Genomic DNA, 17,247 nt, shown 5'->3' on the forward strand with positions numbered 1-17,247 from the left:
CTCAGTCATGTCTGACTCTTTATGACCCCATGGACTGTAGCCCACCAGGGTCCTTCTGTCCATGGGACTCTCTAGGCAAGAATACTGGAGTGGGTTGCCATTTTCCTTCTCTGACACAGGATCTTTCTGACACAGGGATCGAACCTGGGTCATATGCATTGCAGGCAGATTCTTTACTATCTGAGCCACAGGGAAGCCCACTACTGCTGGGTGAATTACCCCTAAACCATACAGCTATGGGAAGAATATGGTGGAAAAGTCCTCCCATAGACACCTGCGGTTTCTCAGTTTCTCTGCCCCAAAGGGCAGAAAGCATGGTCCTGCTTGTTTAATTATGCAGCACCATAACTTGAAGAACTGTAATGGGGAAGTTCTAAATGGGAGGGGGGGATAAAACTGTCACATGCATGGGTGTAGGACAGTCTCTCTCCTCTGAGACAGAACATTCAAAAGCAGTAGACTGTTGAGACGAGCAATAGAGAATTGACCTTCTATATTGAAGCAGTGTGGGTTAGCTTGGGGATAAGTCTTAGGGAATGCAAGGAATTTTACTTATTTTTCCATTTGGTTTAGTTTCATGTTGTTAATTTCTCTCGTGGGGAAGCAATCCTAGATATTTAAGGTCTGATGTTTTATAAATCAGTTCTCTGTGTTTATTTAACTACATGGACATATATGAAAAATTCTGCATTGAGAAACAAAATATTTGATGTATTTGTTCTTAATCTTTGGCAAAAAGCAGGGTCTGTTCTGCTGGGTTTACTGCTCAACTAGAACAGTAGATGAGTCTGTTCTATAACCTGCCCCTTGTAACTTGATGGGGCCACAGCACAGACATCTCAATAGCAGAAAGCATAAGAGCTCAGCGATTTGTTGCTGTTCAGTCGCTAAGTTGTGTCCAACTCTTTACAACCCCATGACAGGCTTCCCTGTCCTTCACTATCTCCCTGAGTTTGCTCAAACTCATGTCCATTGAGTCAGTGATGTCATCCAACCACCTCATCTTCTGTCACCCTCTTCTCCTCCTGCCCTCAATCTTTCCCAGCAGCAGTGTCTTTTCCAAGGAGTCAACTCTTCGTATCAGGTGGCCGAAGTATTGGAACTTCAGCATCAGTCCTTCCAAAGGGTTGATTTCCTTTCGGATTGACTGGTTTGATCTCCTTACTGTCCAAGGGACTCTCAAGAGTCTTATCCAGTAGCACAATTTCGAAAGCATCAATTCTTTGGCACTCACCTCAGCAATTAGGCTTCATCAAATGGCCGTGAGAACACAGAGGAAAGGAGATGAATTCCTCTGGGTGGGACCAGAAAGGCTTCATGGAGACAGATATTGGAGCTGTTTTACTCTCTGTGCCTTGGACTTGCTTTGTTTTGCCTGGAATGTCCTTTATCAGCTCCCACCATCTTCCTTTTGCGGGTAATTTTTCACCTTCTTCAAGAATCAATAAAGATCCCATCTGAAGCCCTTCCCTAACCAGCACCTTGTCCTGTGCAAATCTCATTCAAAGTACCTGACATAGAAATGATGCTGCTGTCCCCGTCCCCGATAAAATCTCCTTGCTGTGCAGCAGACTTCTGCCCTTCTACTTCTTCATGTTTTCCCGGATCCCTTTCCCATCAACTCCGAAGTAGGGTTGCCAGATAAAAACAGAAGACTCAATTAAATTTGAATTTCAGATAAACAACAATTTGTAGTAGAAGTATATCCCCAATATTGTGCTGCTGCTATATTTGCTAAATATAGCAGCCCCATTCCTGAGACCCCTGAGTTCATGACTGTTCCCACCCCCATCCCCTTGTGATGGGGGTTGGGGGTGAGCATTCAAAGCTGCAAGTGTACTTGCTCAGCACGGGCCTCTCTCCCCAGCCTGCCTTCCAGAAGAAGCAGGTACCCCTTGCACACTCACCTCTAGAATATTGGAAGAGTACGGTCAACTTACTCAACAGACCCATTTCGTGTTTTTCACCTGTACTGACTGGATGTATTTATTCAATAGAAATGAAGTTTAAGTGTTTGTTCAATATAAAAACAGTTACTCAGTTATTTTTAAGTAGGAGGGTTATCACTTGCTCTTCATTTAAATGTGCGTTCATGAATTGTATGAATTCTCTGACACTTTGAAATCTATTAAGTCCATGTTGACTTTCAAAGTATGGCCCATTGGATGTAGTGATATATATACCTTTTCAGTCTCTGTGCCTCTTTCAACCCATTCTGTCCTGGAAGAAGCAGGAAGATACAGCTGGCAAAGTATGAACCTGCAGAAACACAGCCAACCCCATCATACCGTGTCCATCACTGTGAAATTTCAAGTTCAACATGCCCTCTTTATTCCACTATTTTAGCAAATAGAACTTTTAAAAGCAAAAATAGCAACATCTTGGATTTCTCCAAAAAAACCTTTCCACCAAGATTAACATTCTTTCCACTGACACTCCCATCTCCCAGGGAGAAAAACTGCAACAAGAATAATTTATGGCAGTGTTGCCCTACCTCTTCTGACATCACCACACACAGGAAGTTATAACAACTGTATAACTGGGATACACTGGAAAGACATCAGGAGATTCTATTTGAGACTTAGTAATAAAATTAATTAAATTTCACTATTGATGCTTTAAATTAGAAAATGTTACAGAAGATATTAAATATGGACTTTCATAAACTCTCCCAGTAAAATAAATCATTTTCTTTCTAGAAACATCTAACATCTGCTTGTAAAATGTAATAACTAGGGAATTCCCTGGTGGTATACCAGTGCTTAGGACCCTGCGCTTTCACTGACAAGGGTCCAGGTTCAATCCCTGGTTGGGAACCATGATTCCACAAGCCTCGCAGTGCAGCCAAAAACAAAACAAAATTGCAATGATTAAAATCACATATGCCTCCTATGTCACAAAACAAAATATAAGAGCAAATGAAATTAGAAAAAATCTAACATTTTATAGGACAAACAAAGCAAAGAACATCACTGATGGTTAAAAAAAGGTCATGACTAAAAACTAATCAAATCAGGACATTTTAACAGAATAATTAGAGGAAAATCAACTGTACTGAATAGCTTCGGACACAGTATGGATGGTAGGGGTAGGAGGGGGCAGTGATTGCTATTCATAGAGTTTCAGACACCTAAATAGTCATTATAGAAGTCAGGAAGTTTACAGATGAAGCCATACAATGAATGCTCAAATAAACAGAATGAAAAATCTCTAAATAGTTAACAAAACTGCTTTTAAATATTTTCCCACAATAAGAAATTTTCAACCATCTATATCTTGGGCAAATGCCTATAAACCATGCCAGCACCCTGAGCCTGCCCACAGTGCCCCTGAGAAGCTCTGCCTTAGAGAATGAGATCATTTTGATTCATTTCTAGCCCCCCATACAAAGGCAAAGTCAAGATGAACAGATACCAAAGAAGAGAAACAGTTTTGTCTTTTAACCAAAATAATATCTTCCTCAAATATTAAGGATTATGGAACACTGAAGTTCCCCTCAGAGGACCTAGAAGTTACCTTCCTTCCTTCAACAGCCTTGATACGTGCAAAGTGCCAGTGAACCACTCCACTCCATCATATACCTGAAGCCACGTGAAATGCCAACACTGGCACAACCACTACAGAGAGAAAAACAAGGCAAAAATCTCGGTCCTGTTTAGACGAGCTTACTTTGTGGAGACTGAGACCACATGTAAACAGGGTACAAGATTCACTTCAGTTCAATTCAGCCATGTCCAGCTCTTTGTGACCCCATGGTCTACAGCACACCAGGTTTCCCTGTCCATCACCAATTTCTGGAGCTCGTCCAAATTCATGTCCATTGAGTCAGTGATGCCGTCCAACCATCTCATCCTTTGTCATCCCCTTCTTCTGACTTCAATCTTTTCTGGCATCAGGATCTTTTCCAAAGAGTCAGCTCTTCGTAACAGGTGGCCAAAGTATTGGACCTTCAGCATCAGTCCTTTCAATGAATATTCGGGATTGATTTCCTTTAGGATTGACTGGTTTGATCTCCTTAGTGTCCAAGGGACTCTCAAGAGTCTTCTCCAACACCACAGTTCAAAAGCATCAATTCTTTGGCGCTCAGGTTTCTTTACAGTACAACTCTCACATCCATATACGACTACTGGAAAAAAAATAGCTTTGACTAGACAGACCTTTGTCAATAAAGTAGTGTCTCTGCTTTTCAATATGCTATCTAGGTTGGTCACAGCTTTTCTTCAAAGGAGCAAGCATCTTTGAATTTCATGGCTGCAGTCACCATCTGCAGTGATTTTGGAGCCCAAGAAAATAAAGCCTGTCACTGTTTCCAGTGTTTCCCCATCTATTTGCCATGAAATGATGGGACTGGATGCCATGAACTTAGTTTTCTGAATGCTGAGCTTTAAGCCAGCTTTTTCACTCTCCTCTTTCATGTTCATCAGGAGGCTCTTTAGTTCCTCTTTGCTTTAGGCCATAAGGGTGGTATCATCTGCATATCTGAGGTTATTGATATTTCAGCAGTGGCCACAGGACTGCTTCATTTTGTACTCCAAGACCAAACTTGCCTGTTATTCCAAGAGCATGGCCATGCTCAGTAAATCTTTAACCAATTATCTGTTGATGGGCGGGGCTGTGTTCCTTCCCTGTAGTTTGGCCTGAGGCCAGACTATGGTAGGAGTAATGGTGGTAATGGCAGCCTCCTTCAAAAGAGTTTTTAACAGGACTGTTGTATTCAGTGCCCCTGACCCCACAGCAAGCCACTGTTAATCTACGCCTCCGCCAAAGACTCCTGGACACTCATAGGCAAGTCCGGTTCAGTCTCTCGTGGAGTCACTGCTCCTTTCTCCTGGGTCCTTTTACTGTTTGTGCCCTCCAAGAGTCTGTTCCCCCAGTCCTGTGGAGGTTCAGCAGTCAAATCCCACTGGCCTTCAAATTCCCTGGGGTTCTCAGATCCTTTGTTGGATCCCCAGGTTGGGAAATCTGTTGTGGGCCTTAGAACAGTGTGAGAACTTCTTTGGCATAACTGTTCTCCAGTTTGTGGGTTGTCCGCTCGGTGGCTCTAAGGTGGGGCTCACACACTACGCCTCCCAGGCGTCGACTAAAAAAGATGCACAACTTGAAAGTTGCAAGCTAAGTTTTATTTGGGGCAAAATGAGGACTGCAGCCCGGGAGGCAGCATCTCAGATAGCTGCCACTCCAAAGTGGCAGTGGGGGAAGGCCAATATATAAGGTTTTGGTGAAGGGGGGGTTCAATACCATTAAGCACTCATTTTACGAAAGGTTTTCGTTAGTCATGAGGATCTGATGTCACCATGAAAGGATTTAGTGCTTCTCTAGATATGAGGAGATGCAAGGAGTGAGATCATAAAATCTGTTCCTAAAAACATCCAACTATCTAAAGACCTGTCTCACCAGATTCCCTGGAGCACAGAGAGCCTCACTCTACCCTGAACTCCCTCAGGGGCTGTTGAAGATCAACAGCTATAGCAGCACAGGGTTCAGACTCTGTAGAGGCATATGGCAAATGCCTTTGTTCAGTTGTTGGCAATGCTCTTGGTAAGTGCCAATTTGTAGTTGACACAGGTCTGCTGCAGCCAGAGCCCCTGTTCCCGTGGCAGGCTACTGCTGACCTGTACCTCCCCAGGAGACACTCAGACACTCAAAGGCAGGTCTGGCCCAGTCTCCTGTGGGGTCCCTGGGTCCTGCTGTGCAGAAGGTTTTCTTTGAGCCCTCTTAGCGTCTCTGGAAGGTAGGGGTTATGATTCTAAACACAATTTTGCCCCTCCTACCATCTTGTTGGGGCTTCTGCTTTGACCTTGGACATGAGGTATCTTTTTTGGTGGGATCCAACATTCTCCTGTTCAGCAGTTAGTTGCAATTTTGGAGTTCTCACAGGAGAAGGTGGGTGCACGCCCTTCTACTCTGCCATCTTGTATGCAGATCATTGCTTAGCAGGGAATGTCGATAATTCTTAAGATTCAGTGGTTCTTTCCTGCCCATCCTCACTTTATGCTATAACCAGACACATGCTTTTACAGAGCATCTGACTGCCTTTCCCCTGAATACTTCTCTTTGCTCCAAGAACCTGCCTCAAGTTTGACTCTTGAGAGTGTTTTTCTCCTCCTGAAAAGTATGCTGCCTTTCCCCTTCTTGCTCTCAGCCAGCCCATATGGTTTCAGAGATTGGGAAGAAGGGCCTAGCACCACCAGCTACCACCGGGTGCCTGTTACCTTTGCACATCTGGAATGTAAAACCCAGACGACTGGGGAGAGGGTAGAAGATGCACCCACAGTTTTTAGGACAAAAGGGTTTTCTCTATGCACCCCACTACCCAGGGCTCAGCAGGGTTTCCCTGAGCAAACAATTTTAAAATTGTCAGCTAAGCCTATGCCTCTTGAGAGCCTCTCTCTTCTAGCTCCATCCCTGGAAAGATCACAGTTTTGAGCCATGTGGTTTTCATGATTCTGTCATGGATGGCACATCTATCAAGGAGTCCCATCTGAGCCCCCAACAAGGCAGAATAACTAATGTGCATAAATTAGCACCAGCATCTACTCCTTGGAGAAGTGCCAAAGCCATTCTTTCCTACAGCAGATAACTGACCATCCCCATTTCCCATCAGCCTCTTTCTCCAACAATGAGCTGCCCCACCCCCTGCCCCAGATCTCGTGTTTAGTTTCATCAAGAGATTTCAAGTGCATTTCAATTGACATTTGACATGGGAATGGCAACGACACAGAAGTTGTACTTCCATTATATAAGTGAGAAAAATAAAGCTCAGAGGAGTCATGTGACAAGTCCAAGTCACACAGCTAAAATCTGAAGGGCTGGTTGTCCAATCAAGGTCTTCTGATTCAATCCAGTATTCCAAGCCACAGTTCATAACCAGTGACAGAGAAGGAGAGAAACATTTGAGAAGACCAATACAGCGAAGCTCCTATATACAAACTAGTTCCATTCCTAGAGCTCGTTTGTAAGTCCAATTTCTTCAAAAGTTCAACAAAGTTAGCCTAGGTACCCAACTAACACAATCGGCTGTCATACTGTACTGTCCATCGGCTGTGTCATACTGTACTGCAGTAGGTTTACAACACTTTTCATGCAAATAACACATAGAAAACAAGCACAAAAATAAAAACATTTTCAACCTTACAGTCTGGTACCTTGAAAAGCACAGTAGTACAGTACAACAGCTGGCATACAGGGGCTGGCATTGACTGAACAGGCAAGAAGAGTTACCAACTGGAGGAGGAGGAGGAGGTGGGAGATGGTGGAGCTGAAGGATCATCAGCAATAGGAGACAGAGGGCAAGCTGCAAGCTCACTCACGCCTGACATTGATGGAATGAACAGTTGCATCTTTAAAAGTTCACAACTTGGAAGATTCGTATGTGGGGGACTTACCCTATCGAAATTTAAGGAACCCCCATGTCTTCTCCTGGTTTTGCAGCCCTCAAAATCCACAGTGCACTGGAAGTCCCTGACAAAGGATCCATGGATATCTGTGTCACCTGTGCTGCACAATGGATTCTAAGTAAGACTGCACAGATGCACGCACACACTGACCCACACTTATGTATGTGTAAACTATCCTCTCAGTATTTAAAACTCTTTACCACACTCCACATTGATCTTCTCCAAGCAGTAAGTGCCTGGAACACAGCGAAGTTCAACTATCTATTGGCTAAATGAACAAATTAATGCTCTCCCTCTCCTCCCTTTTTAAGTCTTAGAACGGTCCTTCTGTTTCAGCCAGTCCCATCTTCCCGCTGCCTTGCCACCCACACCAAAGTACTAAACAGGCTCAGTGTCAGAGGATGCTATAAGTAACAAAACAGATCAGAACCAGATGCAGATATTAGGTTGGTGCAAAAGTAACTACAGTTTTACACTGTTGAACTTTGCTGTTTGATACTGGAATGCATTCTTAAATGTGGTTATGTTATACATCATTTTAATGTGCATTTTTTTGCCCTGTATTTTTTGCTCATGACTTATTACTTGTTGTTTATTTTATATTTTAGACTACAGAAATGATGTGAATATGTACACCTATGGCTGATTCATCTTGATGCTTTGCAGAAACCAACACAATTCTGCAAAGCAATTATCCTTCAATTAAAAATAAATAAAGTTTGAAAAGTGATGTTATATCAAACGCAAATTCAAGTGACTTTTTTATTTGAGTTCAAAATGGGCTGTAAAGCAGCAGAGGTGACTTGAAACATCAACAATGCATCTGGCCCAGGAACTGCTAACGAAAGTACAGTGCAGTGGTGGTTCAAGTTTTGCAAAGGAGACAAGAGCCTTGAAGATGAGGCGCTTAGTGGCTGGCCATCAGGAAGCTGACGACAACCAATTGAGAGCATGATTGAAGCTGATCCTCTTAGAACAACACAAGAAGTTGCTGAAGAACTCAACGTCAACCATTCCACGGTCATTCAGTATTTGAAGTAAATTGGAAAGGTGAAAAAGCTTGGTAAGTGGGTGCCTCATGACCTGACTGAAAATCAAAAAAGTCATCAACTTGAAGTGTCATCTTTTCTTATTCTACACAACAACAACAAACCATTTCTTGATTGGATTGTGATGTGCGATGAAAATAGATTTTATACGGCAACCAGCAATGACCAGCTCAGTGGCTGGACTTAGAAGAATCTCCAGAGCACTTTCCCAAAGCCAAACTTGCCCCCAAAAAAAGGTCATGGTCCCTGTTGTGGTCTACTGCCAGGCTGATCCACTACAGCTTTCTGAATCCTGGAGAAACCAATACATTTGAGAAGTATGCTCAGCAAATCAATGAGACACACCAAAAACTGCAAAGCCTTCAGCCATCATTAGTCGATAGAAAAGGCCCAATTCTTCTCCACGACAATGTCTGACGACACGTCGCACAACCAATGCTTCAGAAGTTGAACGAACTGGTCTACAAAGTTTTGCCTCATCTGCCATATTCACCTGACCTCTCACCAACTGACTATCACTTCTTCAAGCATCTCGATAACATTTTGCAGGGAAAATGCTTCCACCACCAGCTGGATGCAGAAAATGCTTCTCAAGAGTTTGTTGACTCCTGCAGCATGGGTTTTTATGCTACAGGAACAAACATTTCTCGGTGGCAAAAATGTGTTGATTGTAATGGTTCCTATTTTGATTAATGAAGATGTGTTTGAGCCTAGTTATAATGATTTAAAATTCACAGTCCAAAATAGCAATTATGTTTGCACCAACCTAATAAAACCATAGATCTCATTTGCTGAAGAATGATTTACAAACTCTAGCTTCAGAAATGACTAGGGTAAATGACTATCTCAATTCTTTGGGACAGGTAATTCTTTAGTAAAGATTCAAATCTCATTTTATAGATAACAGACACCAGGAAATTAAATGATGATTAGCCAAACCTCACCAAACTTGCAGGTGACAAAGGCAGAATTTGAATGCAGTTCTGACCATTGGGTTACTACATGTATACAGTGTCTGGCATGGTAACTGGCCTTCTGGTACTTCTTGAAGGTGTCTGGGACATGACATGACAGTCATGGCTCTTTATACTCAGCCTACAAGGCTCTTTCTCACATGGCCAGCTCCCACACCTCCTCCAAGGCTTTGCTCATTTTCTACCTGCCCACTGAGCCCTTCTCTGACCACCCAAAATTGCAACCCATCCTTTCCCTCACCTCCATCACTCTGGGTCCCCCACATTCTATTGGGTTGGCCAAAAAGTTGGTTTGAGTTTTTCCAGAAGATGGTATAGAAAATCCCAAACTTTTTGGCCAACCCAATACTTTGTTTTTTCATCATAGATCATATCTCTTTGCAACACATCATATAATTTAATTATTTATTATGTTTATAGATATTCCCCACATAGGTTTTGTTCTGGTGTGAATTTGTCTTTTTTAATTCATTAAGAATACCATCAAGAATAGGGATGCTCAGCAAATATTTTCTAAATTGAAGAAGTAAATGAACAGCAAACAATCAGTATTTGTTGAATGGAACGAACTTACCCAAGCTACCTCATGAATGGATCCCACTTGTTAAATGCCCCCTGAAGGCTGGGCCCAGTGACATAAATGATCTCATTGAATTAGCCCTTACATCCTTTGAACTAGATAATCAAATTCCCTGTTCTAAAGATATACAGGCTCAGAGAAATTAAATAATTAGACAAAGATCACACCACTGGTAAATGACAGCGGCAGAACGTGAATTCAGTTCTAACTCCAAGCTTGGAGGTCATTCCATCCCAATACAACACTTATCAATGTACTCACAAGGATATGAGCCACCCAGAAATGTACTGCTTCTACAAATGAAATATGGCGCTGTATGAAATTGGTAACTCTCAGTCATTCACAGTTAACACCATCTCATTCAACACAGGTTAGACATGAGAGCTCCTTCACCTGAGATGAAGCCGGTTGTTCTCTACTCTTGCAGAGCCCAGAAGCAAGGTCTGTTGCTCAATCCAGTCTGGTAATTTGCATTTCCAATCACTCAAAAATTTAATTAGTATCATGGCCTTAATCAGGTGCACTGCAAACACAGCTGATGTCATCAGAGCTTAATTAGTTTGAAGGAGAAGAAAAAGTTTTTAGTCTGAACACCTCTCCAGTGGTATAAAGGTGAAGGGTCTCAGAGGTTTGTAGAAGAGGAAAGGAACCAACTTAAAATCCAGACTGTGTGATTAACGACTTTAAAAAATATTACCTAGGAAAGCTTTCTGAAAATGTAACATGACTATGACAAAAATACGAAGGCAACAAAGCACCAATGCCCTGCAATCCAGTTTTAAAACACTTCAGCCGGCGCCACCCCCCAAATTTCCTCTCCCCTGTTTGCAGTCCGTGTCTGTGCTCCTGCCCCGCCAACCCCATGCAGCCACCACTCTGCTTCTTGTCACCACAAACCTGCCTTTCCTGGACATTTTAAATAAACAGAATAACACAGTGTGAAAACCTCTGTGTCCGTCTTCTTACTCTTAGCATGTCTTTGAGTCTCACCTATGTAGTAGCATGCATCACTATTATATTTTTATTGTTGACTAGTACACCATTGTGTGATACACACCATTTTGTTCTTCCCTTCACTAACTCATGAACATGTGAACTGTTTCCACTTCAGGGGTATTATGATTTTGCTGAGGTGAAAATTCACATACAGCTCTTTAGGTGCACATGTATTTTCCTTTCTCTTGGGTAAATTCTTCGAGATGAAATAGAGAAGACTCATATTAAATTTCCACTTCACATTATAAGCAACTACTGAACTGTTTTCCAAAGCAGCTGTTCCATTTCACATCCCCCCCAGCAACACATGAGAGCATTTCTTAAAATGCCTCAGACAGTAGAATTGAAAGTCTTCAACTTTTTATGTCTAATCTTTGAACTTCAGCCCTGAAAGAAAATTGTAAAATGCTCAAATCACACTGTAGACAGAAGGAATGATGGGAAATTAACTGCAATCAATGAGGTTTAGACAAGAGAATGGATTTGTAGCAAGTAAGTCTTCTCAGGGATAGGATTTTCAGAATTCATTTGCTAGGCAATTAAATTAATCAATTAAATAAAATAACTCCCCAGAAAGATCAGTTACATTTGCCACATAGACTGCTCACTTACCCAAATTTACCCTGCGGTTTATATAACAAAGACACTGGTTTCATTTATTTCATTCTCCCTATTTTTATCTCCACATCTCAAAGGGAAGGAGGACTGTAGGCTTTGTACAGTTTTAGTATGTGTTAGTCAAACTGGATGGAGCCCACTCACATGTGAAAAACTAAGTGATTTCATCTTGCTTTGGATCTTCAAGACTCTTGACAAGATTATACATTATCTTATCAAGATAATGTAAGATGACTGACCAACTCTTGAGCTGCAAGTTTAGTCTGGGAAGAGACTGAGGCTCCACATTGTACAATTCATGGGTTCATTCATTCATTCTGGAAAACATCAATGTTTCTTGAGATACCAAGATGATAAAGACCTGGGCTGTGCTTTTAAAGGAGCAACAGACTTGTCAACTAATATTACACTGGATTGTTATAAGTGCTGTCATCAACAAAAATACAGGTGGGAGGGAGCAGGCAGGCACACAAAAGGAACAGGACAGAAAAGTCATCCCAGAAGAGGTAATTCTTGAGCTATCCTATTAAAGCAGGTATTTGTCAGAGAGTCAGGAGTCGGGTAATGGGAGGTCATTCGAGCCAAATGCCAGAACACAAACAAGGACCTGGTGCCCTGACATTGTGTGTTCAGAGACCTGTCCAGAGTGTGGCTGGACAGGGGGACCCTGGGGGATAAAACAGGAGACAAGGCAGGTGATGGCTTTACTTGTCCCAGTAAAGAGACTAAGTCATCCTATAGAAAACAGGGGCTGACTGTAGGGTCTTATGTAGAATCTGACACTATAAGATTTGAATTCTTCTTAGCTTATTTTTACTAGTAAAGAGGACAACTAGGAGACCAATTAAGAGAGGGTTAAAGGAGCCAGGTTAGACATACGATCTAAGGCAATAGCAGCAGAAGTAGTTAGGAAGCCTAGAGAGAGGGGGAATGTTGAAAGGGCAGGATCTAGAGCAGGGTGTGCTGTGGACAGCAGTGATCCAAGGCCCACGATGAAAGGCTAACTTCCTAGGTCCCAGCCCCATGATTTACTGGACTTGATTTTGACCTAGGAATCTTCATTTTGATAAGCACTCCAGGTGATTCTAACGCAGGGTGACTTGACAATATTTACCTCCAGTAAATACATCACACAGAGGAGCCTTGTGGAGAACCATTAATTCCAGAGCTACCACTGCTCCAGTGAAACAGGGGTGGGGCTGGCTTCTGAGAATAGAATGCTGAACGCTGAGTGAGCTTTGCCATGGGTCCCTGCTAAATTGGCCCCTCACTCTTGTTTGGTTCACTCTTAAGAAGAAAACTGCACTTCAAGGAAAAACAATTTAAAATGTGTCAACCTAGGCAACAAACTTTAATCAAAGCCTATTGGCCCATGTATAAGATTCCCAAGAGGCTAACTCATGCTCACCTAAAATGAATTTCTGTCTCACGACAAAGGTGAGGAACTTCACATTTCTGAGTTAGCTCCTGGTACAAAATTTTTTAGTCGGCCTTCAGAATCTCCGATCTGTCTTTCCACCTATGCTACATCTCAGTATCAGGTATATCTCTGAGATACTGTGGGTTCAGTTCCAGAGCAATGCAATAACACCAATATCATAATAAAGGATGTCACAAAAATTCTTTTGTTTCCTGGTACCTATAAAAGTTATGTTTATACTATACTATAATCTGTGGTATGCAATAGCATTATGTCAATAAAAACAATGTATATCCCTTGATTAAACAATACTTTCTTGCTAAAAAATGCTGCCTATCACCTCACAACACAGGGTTGTAAAACCCTCCTATTTCTTTTAAAGCAACATCTGTGAAGCACAATAAACGAGGTTTGCCTGTATTATCTCTTACACACCACGGATTCCAAAAGAGTAGAAACTAGATTTGTCCAAAATCATTTTGTTCTGGTGTGCCTACGGAAAATAGGCACAGAATAAGTGCTTTGCGTTGATGAAGCTGCATCTATGTTGATGCTTTATTTGCATATTGCTATAAGTGCTGAATATATAATTTGCGTGTTATGCCAATTTGAGAGAGTGGGGACTGTGCTGTGTTTTGTTGTGCACAATATCTTTAAACGCAGAAAACACCAGGGTAATAAATTAAACATTTTAATTAAGTGTTACGGCACCCTATTCGTACACTTCTGTTTCATGGTTCAGACAACTGTGTCAAATAATGTCCTCACTAAACTTCTACATGCATGACAAGCCTGGCTGAACATGGCGAGTCTACATCTCATCAGTTTTTTTATCATGTCCCCCAACCAGAATGATAAATACTAACAATATAGCCGACATTTACTGCACGATCATTTCATGCCAGATATCACACTCAGTGCTTTCATGAAAGATTACACTGAATGCTCTTGGCGACCTTAAGCAGTAGATACTATTATTAGCCCCATTTTACAGATGAGAAAATCAATGCTTGAAACAGTTAAGTATATAACAAAGGTCAAAGCATGTGACAAGCAATCACAGAGCAGGGATTTTAACTTAGGTGTAGCTGAACAGGCTCTAAAAATGAGCCTTGTTTCTCAGGTTTCCATTCTATCTAAGCAATGAAACACGTGGATGTAATGTGATAGAAAATGAAGAAAAAAATCTAGAGTATGGAAAATCCTACTTTACAATGGTAATCTCAGGAATTATCAGCTGGGAATTGACCCCAAGTCTCTTCTAGGGATGTGACTGTCTGTGTTTAACGTGCCACTCTCCAGGGAGACAAAAGCCCTTGTTTGTAGCATTTTGCAGACTTCCCTGCCATACAGACCCTCACTCCCTCTGTCATTACTAAAGGTAGAGCTGGGGAAAAACATGCATTTTGTCCATTTCCTCCTAAGAGTCAGGTTTCTCATGGTCTCCAAACAAGCATCAGAGACCTTGGACCAGGGAGAAAATACCTGCAGCTGTTCTGCTGGAGCACCCAGTGCACGGGAGAGGATGGAGTGTGCAGGAGCACCCAGTGCACGGGAGAGGATGGAGTGTGAGGTAGGCAACTGAGTGGGGGAATGCGAGCACCACCAGGCTATTTTAATTACAAAGTGGTGACAGCTGGAATATATTCTCTGACTCTGCAGCTAATAGCTTCCTGACCTAGACCTCACTTGCTAGACCCACTCCCGAAACCAGACCACAGTCGTCCCCATGGGGCTTCTGTTACTGGCTGGCCATCTCAACAGATGCAGGTCCAACCAAATCCATGTCGCCTATGAGCATGCAGATGGGGAGACAAAAGGGAAAATGCGTATGAGATGAATCACAGTCCGCAGAGGGAGGAGTGGGTGTCTGCGGCTGCTTGGGAGGGATGACACCAAAGGTCACTGTCATGGAGTCCCTCAGCAGCACACGAGTAATTCTGTCCAGTTGTCGTTCATAGCTGAAACTTATCAATTCATCTGACACATTAAAAATATTCAATTGGCTGTCCTGTGATGAGGGCAGTGTGTGTATGTTGGATACAGTATGATTTTTGCAGTTAAACATGCCTGTAGCATTTCATCTGCTCCCAATACCATTTAATCCTCACAATTATTGTGCCCACTTTACAGCTGGGTGGCTCAGACAGTAAAGGATCTGCCTGCAATGCAGGAGACCCAGGTTCAGTCTCTGGGTCGGGAAGATCTCCTGGAGAAGGAAATGGCAAGCCACTCCAGTATTCTTGCCTGGAGAATTCCACAGACAGAGGAACCTGGTGGACTATAGTCCACAGGGTCGCAGAGTCAGACACGACTGAGCAACTAACACTACATACTATATAGCTAAGGAAACTGAGTCATAGGACATAAATGATAGTTTTTGAACTAAAACACACCCTTCCTAGAATATTTTCTTGGATTATTGAATAGATAGCCCTTGAGTAGATAGCCCTTTCACATTACACTCACTGACTGTACAACTGGTGTTAAATTTGCCTTGCCTCAGGGGTTCCCTATTATGTAAACTGTTTGGCTGCTTTACTGGCTTAAAACATAAATTGTCATGGGTAGAAACCATGGGCAGATCTCATGAAGCTAAGCTCCATGGAGATGCTCAGGTTTTTGAATTGATTAATAACACTGTATCCACTAATAGCACGCTGCTGCTGCTGCTGCTAAGTCACTTCAGTCGTGTCCGACTCTGTGCGACCCCATAGACGGCAGCCCACCAGGCTCCCCCGTCCCTGGGATTCTCCAGGCAAGAACACTGGAGTGGGTTGCCATTTCCTTCTCCAATGCATGCAAGTGAAAAGTTAAAGTGAAGTCGCTCAGTCGTGTCTGACTCTTCACGACCCCATGGACTGCAGCCCACCAGGCTCCTCCGTCCATGGGATTTTCCAGGCAAGAGTACTGGAGTGGGGTGCCATTGCCTTCTCTGCTAATAGCATGAAGCTCTGGGAATTCTAGAACTGGGAGGAAGTGCCAATAGTTGTGAATGCTTACTATATAACAAGCCCTAAGCAAGGCATTTTACATATATGATTTTATTTAAAACAATATCGTTGATATTGTGACTTCCATTGTGAAGATTTCTTAAAAGGCTCAGTGAAGTTAAGAAATTTACTGACACCACATTATGAGGCTGCTGCAAAGCTGCAACTTAAATCCAGGACACTCTGACTCCAAAGGACAACAGTGCTGCCCTGGAGGTCATCACGTCCATCCCACTGCAACTCGGAGAGAAGACACCTAAATAAAACTCCAGTGGATGGGGATTGTACCTCACTTGGAAAGCAATTGGGGATCGTACCTTACTTGGAAAGTAATTCCAAATGTTCCCTCGGTAACATCTTCCAGGTTCTGTTAAGCCTAATATGCAGGAATGAGTTCTTCATGTCTGTCTTAATAATCCTCTCTGGCTTCCATTTCATGCCATTCCCTTTGTTTGGTTAGGCTAGAAGATGGAAAACAGCTGGGTACCATTTCCTAGACAATAATCCTTCTTGGACTGGAAAATTCCTATGACATGATCTCAACTTCCTTTTCTCTGATACAGAATATAGCCACACGCTGCTTAGAGTGAAGTCTGTCCTTCCTGATAGGCTTTCCTGCCCAGACGGAACAGCCCCTGTTGGCAGGGAACATGAGTGAGAGCCACCAGCACGACTGGGTGACCCAAGGACAGATGCTCCTAGATCAAAGATTCATGCTGAAAGCAGCTGTCAGCAATGTCCATGGAGGAAAGAAAGATGCTGGGAACCTGTGTGCAGCCCCACCAGTTACCCACGGTCACCTCGGGCCTCCAAACAGACTCGGAGCCAGGGCAGGAGGTGGGGATTATAGAAGGGGGGGTGGGGCAAGAAGCCACTAATCTGGGGAAACCATGAGTTGGCAGGCAGCTCCCAGCCCCTGGCACCTGGGGAGTAAGGGCAACTGCTTAGAAAACATAATAATCCAGTGGAGACCAAAGGAAGGGAGCCTTTCAAATGACAGTGTTAAATGCTGGGAACCCAGTGGCTACGAAAGGCTTTGCCAAGTGTCAAGCTGGAAACAGGAAAGCTTTCCTGGGCCCTTGGATGCGAAGGCCAGGAAACAAGGAAGAGGAAGCCAGGAAGGAAAGTAACAGCCACATGGAAAAGGGCCTGGCCTCCAGGCCGCCTCCTTCCCCATGGGCATGTGGTGTGGGGAAGGGCCATGGTGGGGCCGGCTACCC

General features: G+C 43.0%; 1 long non-coding RNA gene across 2 annotated transcripts in view; it reads right to left on the reverse strand.

Annotated features, from left to right (window-relative positions):
- LOC109569655 (uncharacterized) overlaps positions 1-17,247 on the reverse strand; it is a 297,738-nt gene that overhangs the window by 133,478 nt on the left and 147,013 nt on the right. The window lies entirely within an intron of this gene.

Source organism: Bos indicus, chromosome 15 (assembly GCF_029378745.1).
Source record: "Bos indicus isolate NIAB-ARS_2022 breed Sahiwal x Tharparkar chromosome 15, NIAB-ARS_B.indTharparkar_mat_pri_1.0, whole genome shotgun sequence".
Lineage (NCBI taxonomy): Eukaryota > Metazoa > Chordata > Mammalia > Artiodactyla > Bovidae > Bos > Bos indicus.